This window comes from Rhineura floridana, chromosome 10, assembly GCF_030035675.1.
Source record: "Rhineura floridana isolate rRhiFlo1 chromosome 10, rRhiFlo1.hap2, whole genome shotgun sequence".
In the NCBI taxonomy this organism is placed as follows: Eukaryota; Metazoa; Chordata; class Lepidosauria; order Squamata; family Rhineuridae; genus Rhineura; species Rhineura floridana.
The window spans coordinates 60,305,842-60,328,717 of record NC_084489.1 but is presented as its reverse complement, the minus strand read 5'-3'; the positions used below and the strand labels follow the sequence as shown (position 1 = coordinate 60,328,717).

Below are 22,876 nucleotides of genomic sequence, written 5' to 3'. Positions count from 1 at the left end.
ACTTCCAGATAGTCGCTATTTTGCAGGTAGGATTCAATCGCATACTGGCAAACCCAGGTTGTGCAATTAAAGGGGACTAAGCACTCTTGCGCAACAAACCCACTTCCCCCCAAAAGCTGGGCTTTTTGCAGGAAGAAAAGTGATGGGGAGATGCACTGAAAAGTGCACACATCATGCAGCCTTCCCACAAACAAATCAGAATTAATGTACAATGAACTGTGGCTGTTGTATAACCTCCCTGCTAACTTTGTTGGGAACAAATCAGGCGAAATGCTCAATAAACAGGTCATTTGAAAGTGACCTTTAGCTGTCTCTCTCTCTCTTCTGGCAGGAAAGATTGTGCAAAGGCAGCAGTCATAGTACAGCACTCTTCTTCCCTCAGCCAAGAGGAAAGGAGCAGAGCACCATGACTTCCCAGTCTAGGCTCTCTTTTTCCTCTCTCCTCACCTTTCTGCTAGATCACACACTGCATGTGCACTGAGAAAGAAGAATCATGGCCCTCCCATTCAGGGAAATGTAGTAAGATCCTACCATGGCAGACTGCTTGCGCAATGGAAATCCGCTTGCACAGTGCAACTTCCAATTTCTCTTCTCCCCACGGTGCACCTTGTCAGAATCTTCTTTGTATTGGATCTTATCCAACGCTTCAGAGATGCTCCAGTAATCCAACATGATTTGGCTGCACCGGGTTCTTCCAGGGGAAATCTCTGATCCCTCATCCCATCCCTGGTAAGAGATATCTGGTAGTACCACTGGGAAAGCTTTGCTGGCCCAGACCTTGGAGTTTTGCAGGCAGCTGGAGTAAATAGTGAGCTAGACGGACCGATGGCCTGACCGTTCAAAGCAGCTTTGTGTGTGGTAGCTGCTGGCCTCAAGCAAAGGCACAAACAGCAGAGTAGCATCAAGAGTTGTAGGCAGGCAATGTGTTTGCCACTCAGCGGCTTACCCTCAGATGAGCAGCAAATTACATGGTTGCACCAGGGCAAGCAGCTGGAACAGTGAGTGCTAAGGGGCAGCTCCCTTGCCGATTATATGGAGTCTAGATAAGGCCTCTCTCTCTCTTTTTGTTGGCTAAGAGTAGAGACTAAAGAGGCTTCTTGTCCATCACATGCATAAGCCTGTAGCAGCGATAGGAAGTAAAGCCCCAATGACTTTTATTTATAGCATATAGTAGCTGCCTTTCCGGAGATTACTCAAAACCAACTTCCCAAAGCCAGCCACTACAAAAAGCTGCTCCTTTTCAATACGTCTTGTTAGGAATAGCGCACACGCGCACACACACGCCTGCAGAAACTATAATATTGAGAAATGCCACAAGGGAAAGGGGAAAAAATAAGGTATTGTAAAATGTGAATAAGAAGTGGAGGGGGGGATGAAATGCTGCTATACCATGAAACGAATATCACTGTGCAACCACCAGCAGTGCAGACATGTAACATCATGAAAAGAGCAAGGAACAGACAAGGGCAGTATAACCTGTCAGGATGCATTACAGGATGAGGATGCTGGTGCACAGAAGGTGAAAGCAAAGGCAACATGGCAAGATTCTGGGCAACGTATAAATATGTTCAAAGTCCTCTATGGCATGCAAACAAGCAGGGCATGATGATTAGAAGCAGCTCCTGAAAGAGCTAGTAGAAAGGAATGAATTCAAGTGAAAGAGCTGGTAGAGAGGGATGGGTAAACAAAGAGTGACCAAACCTCGTTAAGCGACAAGCAAAAGAAGCCACCTTCTTCTGGCACATTTTTCTAGCAATATGAAGCTTAATGCTCCCATCACAGCTTGTTTCTCTCATTCTTTCTTTCTGGGAAAGGGGCTGTAGCTCAGTGGTAGAGCATTTAGGTCCCAAGTTCAGTCCTCAAAGTGTCTCCCTGCCTGAAATCCTGGCAAGCCACTGCTTGTCAGTGTGGACAATACTAACCTAGATGGACCAGTGGTCTGACTTGGTATATAGCAGCTTCCTGTTTTTATATGCATTGCCGTTTGCACTCTGAATTCATGGAGCAAAACACAAGAGCAGAAAAAAACTGGTTCAATTGTGCTTTAAATTAAGGCTAAGCCGAAAACATTCCCACATATTTGGATTCATTTTTGCCACTGCCAAAATGTTACCACCTGGCTTCAGGATTTGCTCACTTGAAATGTTTGTTCATGTTTATCTGCTGGTTAAAAGGTTGAGTTGAAAAGCATCCCCTCTCCATTTAGCTGCCTCATTTCCATGTGGTGAAATGGAAAAGAGAAATTGTTGATTTTCAGGGGCTACGAGGGCAGGGAGGGGGAGACGGTGCTCCTTTTGGTGGCTGGCGGTCACCTTCCCCCCTCCCCACAAGACCCTTCAGAACAATATGAATGAGACCGATTATCTGGATCCGTTTCAATCCGGTTTTAGGCCTGGTTTTGGCACTGAAACAGCCTTGGTCGCCCTGTATGATGACCTTTGTCGGGAGAGGGACAGAGGGAGTGTGACTCTGTTGATTCTCCTTGATCTCTCAGCGGCGTTTGATACCATCGACCATGGTATCCTTCTGGGGAGACTCGCGGAGTTGGGAGTTGGAGGCACTGCTTGGCAGTGGTTCCACTCCTACTTGGCGGATCGTCACCAGAAGGTAGTACTTGGGGAACATTGCTCGACTCCTTGGACTCTCCATTGTGGAGTCCCTCAGGGGTCGGTTTTGTCCCCCATGCTTTTTAACATCTACATGCAGCCTCTGGGTGCCGTCATCAGGAGTTTTGGAGTGCGTTGCCACCAGTACGCTGATGACACGCAGCTCTATTTCTCCTTTTCATCTTCTACAGGTGAGTCTGTGGATGTGCTGAATCACTGCCTGACCGCGATAATGGACTGGATGAGAGCTAATAAACTGAGACTCAATCCAGACAAGACTGAGACACTGTTGGTGAATGCCTTCCCTGCCCAGATGGTGGATGCTTACCCTGTTCTAGATGGGGTTACACTCCCCTTGAAGGAACAGGTTCGTAGTCTTGGGGTTCTTTTCGATCCTTCCTTGTCTCTGGAGGCGCAAGTGGCCACGGTGGCAAGGAATGCATTCTACCACCTTCGGTTGGTAGCCCAGCTACGCCCCTATCTGGACAGGGATGACCTCGCCTCAGTTGTTCATGCTCTGGTAACTTCTAGGTTGGATTACTGTAATGCGCTCTACGTAGGGCTGCCCTTGAAGACAGTTCGGAAGCTTCAGCTAGTGCAAACCGCAGCAGCCAGACTGCTGACGAGGACCAGCCGGTCAGCGCATATAACACCTGTTCTGGCCCGTTTGCACTGGCTACCTATTTGCTTCCGAGCCAGATTCAAGGTGCTGGTTTTGACCTATAAAGCCTTACACGGCGTGGGACCGCAGTATCTTGTGGAACGCCTCTCCCGCTATGAACCAACCCGGTCACTTCGCTCAGCGTCTAAGGCCCTCCTCCGGGTACCAACCCATCGGGAAGCCCGGAGGACAGTTACTCGATCTAGGGCCTTTTCTGTAGTGGCCCCCGAATTGTGTAATAGCCTCCCTGAAGAAATACGCCTGGCGCCGACGCTTCTATCTTTTCGGCGCCGGGTTAAGACCTGGCTATGCTCCCAGGCATTTTAATGCGTTTAATGTTACAATTTTAAATCTCTTTGTTTCAGTTTATTTATTGTGATATTTTGTATTTCTGTACTTTTAATCTTTTGTACACCGCCCAGAGAGCTATTCACTATGGACGGTTTAAAAATGAAATAAAATAAATAAATAAATAAATAAACAATACTTTGAGTTGGATCCAGACTAAGTTGATTTAACTGCAGTCCCACTAATTCAAAGCAATATCATACCACTTTTAATAGTTATGGCATCCTCCAAAGAATCCTGGGAACTGTTGGTTGTTAAAGGTGCTGAAAGTTGTTAGGAGACCCCTATTCCCTTCACAAGGCTACAGTTCTCAGAGTGGTTTAACAATCCTTCTTCCAAGGGAACTCTGGGAATTGTAGCTCTGTGAAGTGAACAGGGGTCTCCTAACAACTCTCAGCAACTTTAACAACCTACCATTCCCAGAATTCTTTGGAGAATGCCTTAAATGTGGTATGATACTGTTCTAAATGTATAGTGCAGATGGGGCCTTAGTCTGGATCCAACCTTATGTTATGTAGCATTGTACTGCTGAGACGAAAATGCCCTCAAGGCACATGAGGCCGCCACGTGCTGAAGCTTAGCATATCTAAGTCTGAGCAATGCCTGGACTGGTGACTTCCTGGTAACCACTTTAGACCACCTTGGGTGCCATAGTGGAAGAAAGATGGGATATAAACAAAAGAAAATAAGCAAATAATAGATAATAATAAATATAATGGTATCCACCAGCCACCAAGAGAAGTGCTGTCACTGCTTGGGAAAGTACCACTGTGAAATAGATGGCAGTGAAAAAAGGTGATGATTTGTTGATATATTTATTTTATTTATTTATACCCCACCTTTCTTTCATCATAGAACCCAAGGCAGCATACATGTGGTTCCTAAGCGGTCTCCCATCCAGGCACTGGCCAGATCCAGGCCTGCTTAGCTTCAGCAAGATGGTGTCCTCATGTGCCTTCTGACCATAGGCTGGGACTATCCTTGATGTGCTGTTGATTCACTTTAGGACTCTTACAAGTTTTTTTTTGCTTTGACCACGGCTGAGTGAAAAGGTTAGGAAAAAAATAGGTTCAGATCGGACACAAACAGATCCTTTAGGATTGGGTTTTTCATGTATCAGTGCTTAATGCCACCATTATAAGCTGCTTTTGAAATCACCAGTACTTTCAAAATTAGTTTGCTCTGTGGCAGTTGGAGTGCATGTGTGTGGGAGGTCAGCCTATTAAAGTTCCACCGAACTAGGAAAAGTCCCTCACAGGAGCCTAAGTAGCTCTTTGGATCCCTGCCAATATAAACCACATTTTTTTAAAGAAAGTGTTAAGTGGGGGTCCTCTTTTACCTAAATGTCCATGCCCATCTACAAAATGAACATTATTGCTCTGCCAATGCCATTTAGGTGGATTTTTTAAAAGCCACAGAAAAACACACTCTTCAGTGACCTTTCTACTAAATCCCCTAGTAGGTGGGCATCAAGGCTCTTACTAAGAGCAAATGTTTCCGTGAAAGGAAGAGGGATGGGGGGGGGTCATGGGAAAGCAAGAGCACTGTCAAGGATTTGCTTTGGCAAATGCAGATAAATTATATAACAAGTTACCCACAATTGCAGATGGATGCACATTTACAGAGAGTTTACATTTCAAAATCCCAGCAAAAGACAGTCAAGATTTCTGTTATAGTGTACTCTAATCAAATCTCCCCATCCCCCCCATTCCACTTCTTCTTACAATTCTTAAGAAAACCAAAATGATAGAAAATACTTTGCTGGAAGGCAGGCTAAACCACTATTTCCACAGTACAGCTGTAAACATATACAAGAATCTCAGAGGGCCAAAAAATTCTGACCCTAGCCCTATTATTATCTATCATTATTCATTCTCACTCTCAATCTCTCCTTCCTGAAAAAGCAGGTTTATATGATTATCTAAGCATTAGTATCCTCAGGAAATTATACCCCTTGGAAAGTCAAAAGATTCCATTTTTCTCACAAGTAGAAGCAGGTGCTTAGTAATTAAAAAGGACACAAAAGAAGAATTCTGAGACAACATCCCAGTAGATAACTTAAGACAATGAGTCTTTTCATTCTTCTTCAAATAGTTTGTACAAAATGGCCAGTGATAAGATCAGCCATCCAGAAAGGGAATACAGGTAAGGAGCAAATATAAACTTTCTTTATAGAAAGAAAGGAAGACTAATCATGATTGTTCCAGTGGTTTTTTTTACTAACACTGAACAGACAGCTTGTATTTTGTATTTTGAAGGAAACTCTTTTGTTAATATTTTATGGCCCAGTTCAGACACAGGCACAGAATCCAAACCTCCTTTGCACCCAAATGGTGTGTGTGTATGGACTGAATGGAGATGACACTTCACTCAGCCCTGCTGCACTCTACCGGTGTGGAGCTCCCTGTTCCACCTACTGAATGAGTAAGTGGATGTAAATGTACTTTCCAAAGGAAGGCAGAGCCACTCTGGAATCCACTGGATCCTCAGCCAGTCCCACCACCATCACATGAGCAGATGCAGCAATTTACCTACACCTCCCTAATGCCCTGGCCAACATGAACACCAGGATGCAGCAGTGTCCTCCTCCAGTACCTGGCTGGAGTTTGGACTGTAACTTTACTCAGGCAGAAGCAGTGGAATTGGATCCAAAATGCCATAAGTGGGACTCCACTCACAGAACGGAGTGCTCTCTTGGTTCCACCTTCCTCCTGCAACCCCCTGCACCACACAAAAATCTACTCAAGAGGGTTAGGAGATCCTTTGGAATTGCATGATAAGTGCTGTGGTGGGCTTCAGGAACAGGCAGGAAATGCTTTCCTTCACCTTCCTCACTTTCACTCTGCTAGATCCTGGATCCAGGTCCTCATATGCAAAGATGTATCACTGAACACTAAAGTCAGGATCATTCAGACCATGGTATTTCCGATCTCTATGTATGGATGTGAAAGCTGGACAGTGAAAAAAATGGGTAAGAGAAAAACCAATTCATTTCAAATGTGGTGTTGGAGGAGAGCTTTGCAGATACCATGGACTGCAAAAAAAGACAAATAATTGGGTGTTAGAACAAATTAAACCAAATTAAATTGAGGTTATCATACTTTGGACACATCATGAGAAGACATGATTCACTAGAAAAGACAATAATGCTGGGAAAAACAGAAGGAAGCAGAAAAAGAGGAAGGCCAAACAAGAGATAGGTTGATTCCATAAAGGAAGCCACAGACCTGAACTTACAAGATCTGAACAGGGTGGTTTATAACAGATGCTATTGGGAGGTTGCTGATTCATAAGGTTGTCATAAGTCGTAATTGACTTGAAGGCATATAACAACAACAAAAGATCCTGGATCCAAGCCCCTTCTACTCACAGAAAGATGACAGATGGGCATCTTTGCATAATGGTGGAATAGGTGCATGCTCCTCCCCTCCACCAGGCATATAACATAAAATGTTCCTGTGTGCTCTATGTGGAAACATGAACATGCATAAATCAGTTTTGTGCATCTTTTCCTTAGTGTTTGTTTTGTTTTAATAGGAAGAATGCTTCTGTGTGGAGTTTCCTTGTTGCACGCCACATTATGCGGACTAGTCATTGGCTACTAGTCATGACACTTATTATTGCTTCCAGTGTTGGACGAAGTATGCCTCTGAATACTAGCTGCTGAGGATCACGAGTGGGTGCTGCTGCCACTGTTGTGCTCGTGTCCAGCTAGCAGGCTTCCTAGTGACATTTGGATAGCTACACGACAACAGAATGCTGGATTTATGAGGTTTTTGGTCTAATCCAGCATGGGCTCTTCACATTTTATGTGTATGGTAGTGGAAGCAGGCTTGACCCTTACTGCCCCCCCCCAAAGCTGTTGCTACAGCATAAAATATCTGAACTTAGACCTGGTACCTTTCACACAATTAGAAATTGCATGCATTTAATCTTTAAAGAAAATGCTCTGGTGGAAGGAGAGGGAAGTGGACTTTAACCCTTTTCCCTACTGCAGTCTTGATCTGCATGGGGGAGGTGTGGAGACAGCACCTGCTATTTGCATTGCAAGCAAATGTTCCATTGGTGTGAACGAAAGCTTTCCTTCCAATGCATTAGTAGGTGCAGGGCCCCCAATCCAGATTGGGATCACACTGGGAGGGGTAAAGGGTTGAAGCCCTCCTACCTCCACCATGGCCCTGATCTTTGAACAGTGACCTCAAGTCTGCAATTTAATAAAAACCTCCTCATGCAATTGCAAATTGCATGAAAGGGGTTGTGTCTAGCTTGGCCCTTAGCCTCTGCTCCAGTATGGTATGCTGTTAGAATTCAGTCCTGGCACTCCTGACTTCCTCCTGAAAATGCCTTCATTGTTCTCTACACGTCCAATACAATAACAGGAATCTTTAAGGCTGCAGCAGAGGCTTCGAACCTCTGGATCCCTACAGACTGGCATCAGTTGCCAGGAACCAAAGGTGTAGTTGACACCACAGCAGCTAAACCAGGATATTGTCTGTGGCAGCAGTAGAGACTAGTGGCTCCAATGTCAGTGGGGCAGCGAATCTGCTCCGGGTTTTAGTCCAACCTCCCAAGGAGCTGTCCAAAGTGCTTTCAGCCTGGGCTAGAGTCTTGAAGTTATTGCAGATAGCAGTCAGATAAGACTTGCAGAGTCAAGATGAAGAGTTGAAGTCAAGACCAAGGAACTCCAGAGGAAAAAGACGATGGGGCTCTGTCTGTATAACAGTATATAACAGTTTTTGTAGAATTATGATGAATGACAAGCTGCAGCTTCTAAACAGGAGCTTGCAGCTTCTAAACAGGAGCTTCTGTCACCTTCCTCTTGTTATCCCTAGAAATCAGTCTAGGGATAAAGAAATGAAGGGGTCTACTATGCTTTTGGCAGGGTGCAGGAGGTCTTATGACTCTGAGGCAAGGGAAACATAGGGGTCTGCTTTAAACATAGTCAGAGCCATTGGTCCATCTATCGTGATACTGTCTACACTGTCTGGCAGCAGCTCTCCAGGGTTTCAGACAGACAGCAATTCAAGCCCTACCTAGAGATGGCAGGAATTAAATCTGAGACCTTCTGCATGCAAGGCAGATGCTCTACCACTGAGGCAGGGGCATGGTATGCTGATAAAGCAAGGATGCACATCAAAGCTCAGGGATCCCTGGGGAGTCTCTAGAAAAACAGGGCCCAATACGTTTTGCTCCATTCAAAAATATTAAGCAATATGGGACATACCTATATTTTTTATATCTAGACCACAGTCCATCCAGAAAGGATTAGCCAGGCTTTTATGAATCCATGTAACAGAACCATGCTGATTTACACCACCCAACAGCCTGCACCCCCTGATTGCATGGCTGTTGCCTTCTAAACCAATCTTAGAAGATGAAAGGCAAATTACAACTTGCAGAATTAGAGGCAATATGCTGAAAATTCAGCCCCCATAAATTATGACCTTAGCTTGAAAGCAGGAAACAAGCTACAATAACAATTATTCAGAGGAAGAATATTCAAATGAGTCTTCTTGCTGTTCTGCTGATGTGTGTGACCACAGTGCCTTGGTGCTCCTTTATTTATACAAATGTGCACCATTGTGAACATCTAAGGAAATTTTTTTTTTAAAAAGGCAGAATAAATTCTAGTGTTATATTGCATAAATGTAATGGCACCACTTATTAAAAGTGTGTTCCATGAACTTTTAAGCACAGCCATTACTGAATAATGTAGTATAGCCTTGTGCTTTCACATTAATCCTGTGAAGTGAAAGGCTATGAATACAAATAGAGTAAACCTCTAATAAAATTACTGGGGAGCAGTCGTGTTAAGTGTTGTGTGGCAAAAACAACCAATAACCTTGTGGCAACTTACAGAGGGGAACAGATTTATTGGGACAGAGAAACGTTTGGTAAATTAGACCCCCCACTTCCTCAGATACACAAACATGGGGGCTCTAGTCCACCATGACTCATGCAACGAGGAACGTGCTGTCACAAGTTTCTTGGCTGAGTTTAGTTCTAAAATTTGGTTTCTTTTGGACTTTTTCTCTTTGAAAGCAGTGAATATGTCAAGGTTGTGGAACCTGCAGCCCTCCACATGTTGCTGGACTAGAATTCTTATTGTCCCTAATGACTAGCCATGCTGTCTGGGGCTCATGGGAGTTGGAGTCTAATAACATCTGGTTATGTCATGGGTAGTATCTCAGATGAAATCATTAGGAACATAGAAAACTGCCTTATACTGAGGCAGACCAATGGTCCATCATCATCATTTATTGCATTTATTCACTAATAAGCAAAAAAAACCCTTGCAGTTTAGGGACATACCTATAGCCAACAGATATTTTTCTATCAAACTTTAAAAAGCAGGGGAAATGGGCAGCTATAGTGAATGCACCAGGGGAGCAGGAGACCTTACCTCCTCTTTCAGATATTGTACTGCCCTACAAATTTGTAACAATGCAAACACAATTTGGATTGGTCTTTCACAGTCCAATTGACTTCCTGTGTAGCTTGGAAGAATTTAGTAATCTGTGCCTCTCTGGTCACTGGAGCCCTGTCAGGGGAATAGGAGTCTCGTTAACAACTCTCAGCACCCTTCACAAACTACACTTTCCAGGATTCTTTGGGGAAAGTCATGACTGATTAAAGGGGAATAAATGTCTGATGTGGGTGTGGCCCCTGATTAGCCAAGCAAAACAGCGGTTAGTCTGGCTTTTAGAGCAGGCCTGTATTATTATAGACTCCAGAAATGTTACGTTTCTTAAATTAATTAAAAATCAGCCATGTATTTTTTTTAACTTTTAAATCGCAGAAGATGAAGGTCAGAGTATAGGACAAAGTCAGTAATAGGATTACAGGTACTCTGTGAACATGGCTGATTTTTAATTAATTTCAACAAATTATGAGACCACTGACAGAAAATAGTCCAACAGGGGTCTGAATTTTTTCTCTCTTGTTTTACACTTTGAACTCTAGATTCTCCCTCAGTGTTTTGTGTATCACCATGAAAACTTAGAGAGTTGTTAAGCAAGCATTTCTGAGTTCAGGGCTATAAGTTGTGTAATATTTCGAAATGAGGTAATGGGAAGCAGGATAATGGCATGAGGGTTACTTTCAATTTAACATGGCAGAATGTGAAAAATCCCATGCTGGCTATAGTATACAGACACTCTCTTCGCTGTATATTTCATCACTTACTACACAAAATGTCTCAAATAGACTTACAATGATAAATGTCTACATAATTCAAAATGTATAACACATTAAAAAGATATTAATACATTATTGACTAAAACTGTTCATCCTGCAGTAGCATGAAAAAAGACAAATCTTATCCCAGCTTGCTAAAAGATGAATACCAATACAGGCTAGGGTATCATCATAACATATGGCCCCAATAAAGAGCCATTGAACTCAGTACTGTCTGTGCTGATGAGCCATGGATCTCCAGAGTTTCTAGCTCTACCTGACAATTGGGGTTGCCAGGCTCAGGGCCTGAGACTGATCCTGTATCTTTAAAAGAAGAGAAAGTCAGCCAAGTGCAGGTGTTCTTGAACCCTGTAATGGGAAAAACCACAAGGTGGAATTCTCCCTTCCCCCTGCACAACTTTTGCCCCCTGGCAACCAAGAGGTCTTCTGTATCTTTAAAAGTTGTGCAGGGGGAAGAGAGAAGGGAGAATTCCGCCTTGTGGTTTTTCCCATTACAGTGTTGCAAGAACACCTGCACTTGGCTGACTTTCTCTTCTCCTAAAGATACAGGATCAGTCTCAGGCCCTGAACCTGGAAACCCCACTGACAATGGAAGAGACTGAATCTAAGACCTTCTCCATGCAAAGCGTGCGCTCTAACAGTAGGCTATATTTCTTCCCCTTTTCAGTTGAAGCCTGGCCCTGGTGGTTCCCAGCAGTTGTCCTACCTGTGAAATTCTCCGTCTCCTAATGGATAATGTGTGTAAACCACTCTGAACACTTGAAAGCACTAAGTATTGTTGCTATTATTAAAAAAAAAATCTTAAAATAATCTTTTTTAAAAAACATCTTTTAAAATATCTTAAAATAAAGTTCCAACACAGACGCAAATTAAGGGTTATTGAAAGAGGAAGGTCTTCAATAGGTGCTGAAAAGATAACAGAGATGGCACCTGTCTAATATTTAAGGGGAGGGAATTCCACAGGGTAGGTGCCGCCACACTAAAGTTCCGTCTCCTATCTTGTGCAAAATGAACCTCCTGATAAGATGGTATCTGCAGGAGGCCCTCTCCTGCAGAGTGCAGTGACTGACCGAGTAGAGAAGGGATCAGACGGTCTTGCAGATATCTTGGTCCCATGCTGTATAGGGCTTTGTACACCAAAACTGGAACCTTAACTTGGCCTGGTAGCAAATGGGCAGCCAATGCAATTCTTTCAGCAGCGGGGTAGCATGTTAGCAATACCCTGCCCCAGTGAGCAGTCTCACCACCGCATTTTGCACCAGCTGCAGCTTCTGGACCAACCTCAAGGGCAGCCCCACATAGAGCGCACTACAGTAATCCAGCCTGGAGGTTACCAGTGCACGGACAACAGTGGTCAGGCTATCTCGGTCCAGAAACGGCTGAAGCTGGTAAAAGGCACTCCTAGCCACTAAGGTAACCTGGGCCTCTAGCAACAAAGATGGATCTAGGAGCACCCCCAGACTACAGACTTGCTCTTTCAGAGGGAGTATGACCCCATCTAAAGCAGGCAACTCACCAGTTATCTGAACTCAGGAACCACCAACCCTCAGCGTCTGTTTTACTAGAATTCACTCAGTTTATTGGCCTTAATCCAGCCCACCACCAAGTCCAGGCAGCGGTTCAGGGTTTGCACAGCCTCTCCTGATTCAGATGTTACAGAGAAATAGAGCTGGGTATCTGTCAGAGGCAGCATGCTTCTGAAAACCAGTTGCCGGAAGCCTCAGGAGGGGAGAGTGTTCTTGCACTTGGGTCCTGCTTGCGGGCTTCCCCCAGGCACCAGGTTGGCCACTGTGAGAACAGGATGCTGGACTAGATGGGCCACTGGCCTGATCCAGCAGGCTCTTCTTATGTTCTTATCATCAGCGTACTGCTGACACCTTGCCCCAAATCTCCTGATGACCACTCCCAAGGGCTTCATATAGATGTTAAACAGCATGGGAGACAAGATGGTACCCTGCGGCACCCCACAACAGAACTGCCAGGGGGCCAAATGACAAACACCCAATGCTATTCTCTGAAAATGACGGTGGAGATAGGACTGGAACCACTGTAAAACATTGCCTCCAATACCCAGCTCACCAAGTCGGCCCAGAAGGATACCATGGTCAATAGTATCAAAAACCGCTGAGAAATGAAGTAAGAGTAACAGGGTCACACTCCCCCAGTCCTTCTCCCGATAAAAGTCATCCATCAGGGCGACCAAGGCTGATTCAGTCCTATAACCAGGCCTGAACCCAGATTGGAATGGATCAAGATAATCTGTTTCATTTAAGAGTACTTGCAATTGTTGCGCCACAGCCCTCTCAATCACCTTCCCTAAGAAGGGAGTATTTGCGATCGGTCAGCAATTGTCACAAACCAATGGGTCCAGGGTGGGCTTTTTCAGGAGCGGTCAGTTCACCACCTCTTTCAGGGTGGCTGGAACCACTCCCTCCCATAATTATACATTGACCACACCCTGGATCCACTCGTTTAAACCCCCTTGGCAAGCTTTAAGAAGCCAAGAAGGGCAAGGGTCGAGAGGACACGATGCTGGCCACATCATCGCAAGCACCTTGTCTACGACAACAGGCCGCATCAACTGAAACCATTCCCAAGAAGTTGCAGCAGACATTGCACTGGACACCTCATTGGAGACTGCAGTAGATGTGGATGGGGTATCAAGACTGATATGGAGGCGAGCAACTTTACCCTCAAAGTGCCTTGCAAACAATTCAAAGCGGGCCTCCAAAGGGTCTAAAACTCCATTTCCTGGAGTTGATGTCAACAGACCCCAGACAATATGGAAAAGCTCCACTGGACAGCTACTTGAGGATGCTATGGAGGCAGAGAAGTGGGCCTTCTTCGCCACCCTCACCGCCACACAGTAGGCATGGTTATGATGTTTTACTCATGCCCGATCAGCCTCACAGCACATCTTTCGCCACGTGCGGTCTAGCCGTCGTCCAGCCTGTTTCATTGCCCTTAGCTCACTGGTGTACCAAGGTGCAAACCGGGCTCCACAATGCCAGAGAGGGCACTCGGGGGGCAACTGTTCAAGAGCCCAATGCGCCTTGCTGTTCCACAGCGTGACAAGAGCTTCAACAGGGTCACCTCCTCTATCTACTGGGAACTCCCCCAGGGCATTCAGGAATCCAGTGGATTCCATTAGTCTCCGGGGGCCAACCATCTTAATCTGTCCACCACCGCTGCAGGGAAGGATTGGAACCATAAGTCTAAACTTCACCAGGAAATGGTCTCACCATGACAATGGGGTGACATCCACCCCCCTATCTCCAGACCACGCACTACTACTACTACTACACTTGGTACCTGCAACAAAATGTTGCTGTGTGTAGTGCTCCTGTTCAGGGAGCCAGCCAGCCATGCCCTTTTCTATGATTACATTCCCTCCCCCATAACAGCATTCTGTGGCCACTGAGCATTCTTATGGCTGTTTGGGGTTCTTCTTTCTTTGAAAGTTTTTTTAAAGGTTTTTTTGGGATGCTTATCCATTCCTTGGGGTTCCTCCCACCAGCCCATCCAAGCCTGCTGATACCTGCCTTGTGTGTGGATGATGGCATTTTGACTACATAAAGATCCACGCTTGCAGAACTGAGTTCATGATTTGTATACATGATGATGTCTCCCCAAGCAGAGTGCTACTTCCAGAAAGCCCCTTTAGGGGCAAATAAAGGATTGTGTACATGGGCAACAGCCCAGGCTACCTTCCAGAGTTGCTATTACAGGTGGGCTGTATAACAATCTTGTTCATATTTTGACCTTGAACATTTACACAGACTATTAGCAAACTGTCTGTTGAGAATTGCCAACGGGTTGCTACGAGCAGACAAATTATCTCCAAACGGAACGGCCATGCTGTTTTTTATGTAAGGAAAGTTTACTCAACCCTGCAAATTTATTACCTTAATCTTGCAGACTAGTAGAGTCTGGAGCAGGTTATCAGAACCTAGAGTAAACAACCTTTAAGTCTTGGCAGACAGCTTTTATTATTCCTCTTATGTTCTTCCTGGTTGGAATTCAACTTATTCAGCTTAGAAACTGGATGAAAGCTTTACATTTAAAGTGACAGCATTAATTGAACTGGAAAAATAATCGAATAAGAAACAGGCGGAGGTTGCGATTGAGACTGAGGTTGAGGGTGCAGCTGAGTCTATGTTATCTGTCTGATAAAAAGAGTTTTAAATCGAACATTCAGATGGTGCTAACCAGGAGGAAGTGTAAAGAATTGGACATAACATCTCATGAAGGAGAGGAACTTATGAATCCATCACAATTGAAGATTACCCACTTCTTCACGCCTAAGCAAGATGATTCCAGCATCAAAGAGGTGCCCCCTGAGCCCCCTTTGGACTGGTCATTGGATTACAAATCTGGGACATATTATTTAAGTGAAAATCCTACTTCCCAAAACCTAGCAAACGGATTACAGGATGCAGGTTTTCATAGTCCATCTTATCCTGATAGGAATATGCCACCACAAGTGATGGAGACTCTGGAAGAAAGGCACTCGCCAACGTTGCAACCATTACATCTCAAGCACAGAATCTCTGAGGACAGTCAATTTATAAATAATGCTCCTACAAATAACATCCCTCTCTTAGGATGGACCCTTTTAATATTAGAAGAACTTGATCTTATGAAAGGGTTCATCTCTGAATGTAACAGCCTCTTGAGCACTTTGGTGAACGCTGTCAACACAATCATGCTAAGGAGAGAAGATCAAACCGGAGAAGTGAGTCCCCCACCTGGCAGTGTGAGACAACCTAATACATCGGCTCCTAAACGCAAAGGAAGGAATATTATTAAAAAGACAAAAAAACCTAAGAACATTAAAAATCATAGGTTCACTCATTACAAAAAAATGAATTACAAACCTCTTTTTAAGATTCTGGACTCACTTACACATCTGCCAGTTTTATCTCCATCTGCAGTAAGACCCTTTAAAGAAACTCGAAAGGGTAAACCTGAGGTTGAACCTAAATCTTCGCCAATGACTTCTAGGGCTCCATCATTGTGTGAACCTGATCCAATCTCTTTAGCGTTAGAACCTGTTTCTGTACAATCCCAAAATGACTGTCCTTTCGGTACTGGCGGCTTATGTGAAGCACAATCACATCGCCACTGTGATATAAATGGTTCAATTGACATACAATCACAGCACCGTCAGGATACATTTAAGAAGAGGAAGAGTCCTAAGAGGAAACCCAAGATCAAATCTAGAAAGGAAGCTGGGATTCTACCATCTCCATATGAGATTTCTACTATATCTGCCGTAGTTTCACCTTTTTTGGGTGTTAATAGACAGCTGGATTCTCCTACTAAGTCTTGCCTAAAAAAGGATGAAGCAGAACATTGGTCTTTACGACTTAGCCGGAACAAGATAGTTCTATCCCATTTTCCATACCCTAATAGTAGTGGATTTTACTCAAATGGGAAAATTCACATCCTTAAAGTCCTACAGTCCTTAAATGTGGTTCCAATCAGATGTGAAGATATAGTTAAGACCGAAATCCTTGCTGAAAATCCCTCCGATATGGTGGTATTATTAACTTTGAGATCTTATGGAATGGCGGATGTATTTCTAGCAAACAGACCTTCCTTATTGAGATTTGGTATTCAGGTACAAAGACATTTTATTAATTTAGCACATCCACGCCCATTACATGCAAAGTGGCGTCGACCTGACTTAATAACCCAATCTCATTCACCAGTTATGGAGAAGTACCCTCAGGACGATTGTACGTCTATGGCAGTCACTCATTTTAATATCACTAGTAGTGACATAGTTGTCCTGGACAGTTATAATGGCTCTAATAGCCCTTTATCTATGAGCACTCCAATTCAGTCACCATTAAAGTCATCTATCCAGGAAGATTGTGAGGATGAATCGCTTGCCCTCTTCTCTGATGGAGTAGAGGAGTTAATGTCTAATTTTACCAGCTTCTCGGATCATGTTCAACAAGACATTATCAACAACTTGAAAAAACTCCTTAAGAACTTACAGGGCAAGAGGTCTTCCTCCAGACCCCTGGAAGCTCCTGAGTACGACTTGCCTTATAAAGCCCAGGCCATAGAAATACCAACAACTTTTGCTTTACCAGTTCTATTAGAATCGAACGATGTTCAACATAACCTACAAAGGGTAGTCCTAGTCCATCAAGAAGAATCTGGATCACCTTGATGCCATACGAATCAACCAGCTTTTTTGTCTTCTTCACCTGTAGCAGTGTCATGGAATCCCAATATAGATTTATTAAAGTCCCCTGGTGACCTTACTTCTGGAGAACCTATAACAACTCTACTTGGGAGGCGGAGATATGATATGAGGAAAATCCCATACCACTCTAGGAGAAATCAACTTTATTGTTGGTTATCGACCCCTATACGACTACCTCGGCCAAATAAACAGGTGTACTCGGATGACAATTCCCCCGGGTTACTAGTCCTGCTTTTCAACGCCAGGTCGGTGAATGAGAAAACTTCGATCATCCAGGATCTGATCCTGGATGAGCATGCCGACCTGGAGTGTATTACGGAGACCTGGTTGGATGAGCTCGGTGGGGTTAACCTCACCGATCTCTGCCTACCGGGTTTCCAGGTGCAACAGCAGGCTAGACCTGGGGGACGGGGTGGGGGAGTCGCAGTGGTCTATCGTGATTCCATCTCTATGACCAGGTGCCCTCTCCCGCAGTCTATCGGGTTTGAGTGTCTTTATTTAAAGCTTTGTGGGCAGAACAAAATAGGGATTCTGCTGGTGTACCGTCCTCCCCGATGCCCAACAGTCTCCCTACCCGGGCTCTCCAGGCTGGTTTCAGGGTTGATGTTGGAGTCCCCCAGATTGTTGGTGCTGGGTGACTTCAATATTCACGCTGAGTCCTTACTTTATGGAGAGGCCCGGGACTTCATGGCCGTCATGACAACCATGGGGTTATCCCAACTAATATCTGGTCCCACTCATGCAGCCGGACACACTCTTGACCTTGTTTTTTACGCGGGACAGGGGAATAGTGATCTAGGTGTGGCGGGTCTTTCCATAGCTCCGTTGTCATGGACCGATCACTACCTGGTCAGTTTTCAACTAACTGCGGCTCATACCCACTGCGGGGAGAAGGGACCCATTAGAATGGTCCGCCCCAGGAGATTAATGGATCCGGCTGGTTTCCTGTCAGCTCTTGGGGAATTTCCTGTCTCCCAAGTAAGCGATCCTGTCGATGCTCTGGTCGAGCTTTGGAATAACATGATGACCAGGGCAGTAGACACAATCGCTCCTGAACGCCCCCTCGTGCGTACCAGAGCAAAATCAGCTCTATGGTTTTCCAGTGAGCTGATGGCGATGAAACGCACTCGTAGGGGTCTACAGCGATGATGGCGGAAATCTCGGAGCGAAACTGACCGACTTCTTGTTAAAGCATTCTCTAAAACATACTTGGCTACTAGACGAGCTACGCAAAAGGCTTTTTTTACGACTTCCATATCTTTAGCCAGTAATCAGCCAGCAGAATTATTTCGAGTGGTTAAAAGTCTGCTCAACCCTGACTATTCTCAGAATAATGTGGAACACCCCCCAACTCGATGTCAGGAGTTTGCTTCTTATTTTGCGAATAAGGTCGCTCAGATCCGCTCCGACTTGGACGTCAATATTGATGCAGTCTCTAAGGATGTACCTTCGGCCTCTGCTTGTCATATTATGATGGATTCCTTTCAACCTGTTCAACCTGGAGATATAGATAAACTTCTTGGAGGGATGAAACCTACCACCTGCCCTCTTGATCCTTGTCCCTCTTGGCTTATAAAACAGGCCAAGGGGGGCCTGGTCATGTGGGATTGTGGGGTGGTTAATGCTTCTCTCCAACAAGGGTTCCTTCCGGCATTCCTGAAAGAGGCGATTGTAAGACCACTGCTGAAAAAACCTACCTTAGACCCATTGTGTTTAGGTAATTATCGACCAGTCTCCAACCTGCCTTTTCTAAGTAAAATCATGGAGCGGGTGGTGACTACCCAACTTCAACGTTTCCTAGACGAAACGGATTATCTCGATCCTCTCCAATCTGGCTTCAGACCTGGCCACGGGACCGAAACGGCTTTGGTCACCTTGGTAGATGACCTCCGCAGGGAACTCGACAGGGGGAGTGTGTCCCTGTTGGTTCTTCTGGATCTCTCAGCGGCTTTTGACACTATCGATCACGGTATCCTTCTGGACCGGCTTTCCAGGATGGGGCTAGGGGGAACTGTGTTGAGCTGGCTTCGTTCCTTCTTGGAGGGCCGGATGCAGAAGGTAATACTCGGAGACTCCTGCTCAGCCCCTTGGCCTTTAACCTGTGGGGTTCCTCAGGGTTCTGTTCTGTCTCCTTTGTTATTTAATATCTATATGCAGCCGCTGGGTGAGATCATTCGGTGGTTTGGAGTCCGATATCATCAATATGCAGATGACACCCAGCTTTATTTCTCCTTCCCTCCTGACGCCAAAGATGCCGTCTGACCCCTGAACCAGTGCCTGTCCTCAGTGATGGATTGGATGAAGGTCAATAGGTTGAAATTAAATCCAGACAAGACAGAAGTGCTTTTCGTCAATCATGGGACAAACCTGGAAATAGGGAATCTACCTGTGTTGGACGGGGTTACACTCCCCCTGAAGACTCAGGTTCGCAGTTTGGGTGTGCTTCTGGACTCGGCTTTGAATCTGGATGCTCAGGTTTTGGCCGTGTCCAGGAGTGCCTTTGCCCAATTAAGACTGGTTCGCCAACTGCACCCGTTTCTAGAGACATCTGATCTGACGAAGGTTACACATGCCTTAGTTACATCCCGGTTGGATTACTGCAACGCACTCTACGTGGGGCTGCCCTTGAAGACAGTTCGGAAGCTTAAATTGGTTCAACATGCAGCAGCAAGAATGCTGACGGGGACTGGTCCTCGAACCCACACAACCCCCTTGTTACAACAGCTCCACTGGCTGCCAGTTAGCTTCCGATCTCAATTCAAGGTGCTGGTCTTAACCTTTAAAGCCCTATACGGTTTGGGCCCTGTTTATTTGTCCGATCAGATGTCATTTTATGAACCCTCCCGCCCCCTGAGATCTTCTGATGAGTCCCTTCTTGTGATTCCCTCAGTTTCACAAGTCCATCTTTCGGGAACTAGAGATAGAGCGTTCTCTGTCATCGCCCCTACACTTTGGAACTTATTACCAGTTGAGGTGCGATTGACTTCTTCAATTTTGGCATTCCGTCGCCAGGTTAAGACATTCCTATTCCGGGTGGCGTTCAACTTAAATAAGGAATAGGAATAAGAATAGGAAAAATTTTAAGGAGAAATGGTGTTTAACTTAAATGAGGAATGGTAATGTTCTAATTTTAATAGATTATGATAACATGTATATGTTATTATGTAGTTTTAGTATATTTATTTTTTGTAAGTGATTATAGTTTATTATGTATATTGTATTTATGTTTTTATATTGAAATTGTTCGCCGCTTTGAGTTTCTTGAAAGATAAAGCGGGTTAGAAATGTTTTAAATAAATTAAATAAATAAATAAAGAAGAGTCTGGGAAGAAGACGGGGCACAAAGAAGCAGGCACTAGAAGCAGCAGTAGATTAACAGGGAATACAAGGTAATCAGGTTTGTTCAGCTTTGCTGCAAAACTGTGGATAGATAAGCTGCTATCTAACTGGATGTGTTTGCAAAATCGGGATACAGCTAGGCTTTTATCTCTCTGGAATAAATTCAGGGATTTTTTTTTTTTAACAGATATCTCTGTTAGCCACCATCTTTTATGATAAAGACTTCAAAGTGGCTAAAAGTGCCAGTGACGTTATACAGTAGTTAGCAAGATCATTTACCTGATAGACTTTTAAAAATGATGGCCAACTTATTATATTTAATTAGGTAAGATATAAGACAGGGTTATTCCTCTTTCCCCAATATCTGCAAATTTTAAAAAATTAATCACTAAAATTCAAGGATCCCATGATATTAATACACCATTAATTGAATTTGAATAATATATAGGGGACATGAAGTATTACAAGGGCCTGCTGTTTAAAATATATGTAATCTTGATGAAAACAGAGATGAGAAACATCAGATCTAAGCAATTACAAGGAAGGGATATGAACATGACATTTCATCAGAATCTACTGTCCAAACATAAATATGTTGTATTCAAATAAGTCCTATCCAGAGTAGATCCATTGAAATTAATGAACCTAGGTTTGAAATTTATTAACCTATTAACTTAGGTTAATTAATTTCAGTGGGTTTACTCTGAGTAGTACTAGCAATGAATACAATCCTATGTGATCCTAATGAAAATAGATAACTGATCAAAGCAATTATGAAAAAGGGGAACTGGAAATGACTACCACTTTTTTAAAATGCAGGAATAATACATATTACTGTTCCAAATTTATTAACTTTACTTAGACAATAAATCATGGTTTATTGTGTTGGGAACAAACTTCATCAAAACTCTGGCTAACACACTTCCTCCTTCCTATCCTCAAGAAGGTGATCAGAAGCATTTACTTCTGTTTTTGCCGTAAAAAAGCTTGGCATTTTATCCAAATCCAATGAGCTGTGGTTAATCTTAACTAGGGTTTGTTTGAAGCAAGATTACTTCAAACTTAGTTATGAAACTGGTTTGTTTCCACAAGTCATAGTTAAGATTAACTACTGTATATAGGGTTCGGACATAATGTTAAACTGAGGTTAATCAAAAACAGAAGTGAACATTTCTAATCTCCTCATAATGTCAGAGCAGGAGAGGGAAGGAGGTAGCATATGACTACAAGGCTCACTGCTATACATTTCTATCACAATAAATCATGTTTCATCATGCTGTGCAACTGCTGAGTGTGTCATGGAAAGAGAATTTCCATAAGCTTTTATACCACTGTCATTATATACCCAGATTGACAAAAATGTATGACAACTGTAAAGGACACTGTTGGAGATGCAGATCCGCAGTTGCCAACTTTATCAATTATGGTACAACAGTACAAAAGTGGAAAAAATATTGTGAAAATGTTTCAAGAAATAATAGTAACAGAACACCACTGAATCCATGTGTAGTTCAGTTTGGTTACCTAAAAGTTCCTACATGCATGGGACATCTTGTATTAGCTGACAATTATTACTGATTGTTAGAATATTATTGAAAATATATTGGAAGAATACCTACTTCTTCATTTGGATGACTGACTGAAGAAAGTATGGCAAATGGTTTTAAATAAGTTAATATAATAGGCATTTGCGGGTTGGGAAAATATATTCCACTGATTATTTTCCTTAATGTGGGCTCTCTTTGATTAATAGAAAATGACTTGAAGCTAAAGAAAACATCTATCAAGATTTGTTTTCTATAATTCAATATCTGATTGTTGGGCTGTTCTTGTTATTACCCAATTGTGTTTAATTTTGAATTATTTTGTTTTGCATCCCCCCAGGAGGGTTGGTCTTATTTTTAAAAAGATAATTAAGATAGAACTGATACATTGACCCCGTACAGAATATCTCTGCTTAATAAACCAAGATATAAATGAGCCTTTTGCCCATGCAAGCTTCCTCTTTGCTCCTCCTTTTGTGCAAGCTGTGATTAAACCAGCAAGTCTCTAAGCAGCTATAGTTTCCCTTTTCATTAGTGGGAAACTATGGTTGTAACAAGGCAGGATATTAAACCACTTCAAACCATAGCTTAATATCCTGGCTTGTTCTGAAGCTGGTAACCATAGATACCCAATTTGAATGAAATATGGATAGCTTATTAGACACTTCCTGGTATATTTGTCAGCTCATGAAAAGGGAGGACTGAGAAACCTGCTTCCATGCAGAAAAGGTTTATTCATCTCTCAGTTTAAGCTAATCCCTGATCATCTGAATGTATCCACTGTATGTCTTTCAAGTCTGAGCTATGTAATATATTGTCCTGGTATTGAGGTTAGGCTGTGTAGTATACCGGATGGTAGGTTTCCGGTCCATAAATTTTTGTACTGCAAATAAACTATTAATCTATTATGTTTATGGCAGCTGCAATCTGGAAGCGTGCTCTCCTAATTTAGTTCCCTAAT

At 43.6% G+C, this 22,876-nt stretch overlaps 1 protein-coding gene across 3 annotated transcripts in view; it reads right to left on the bottom strand.

Moving 5' to 3' along the window:
- The window catches only part of PLXDC2 (plexin domain containing 2), a 326,726-nt gene that overhangs the window by 286,380 nt on the left and 17,470 nt on the right, over positions 1-22,876 (bottom strand). The window contains exon 1 of one of the 3 annotated variants that reach the window (XM_061586486.1): positions 14,718-14,822. The exons of the other annotated variants lie outside the window; for them this stretch is intronic. The gene's annotated coding sequence lies outside the window, so the exon portion shown is untranslated. Of the gene's footprint in view, positions 1-14,717; positions 14,823-22,876 lie in introns of those variants that run through there. 3 annotated transcript variants of the gene reach the window in all.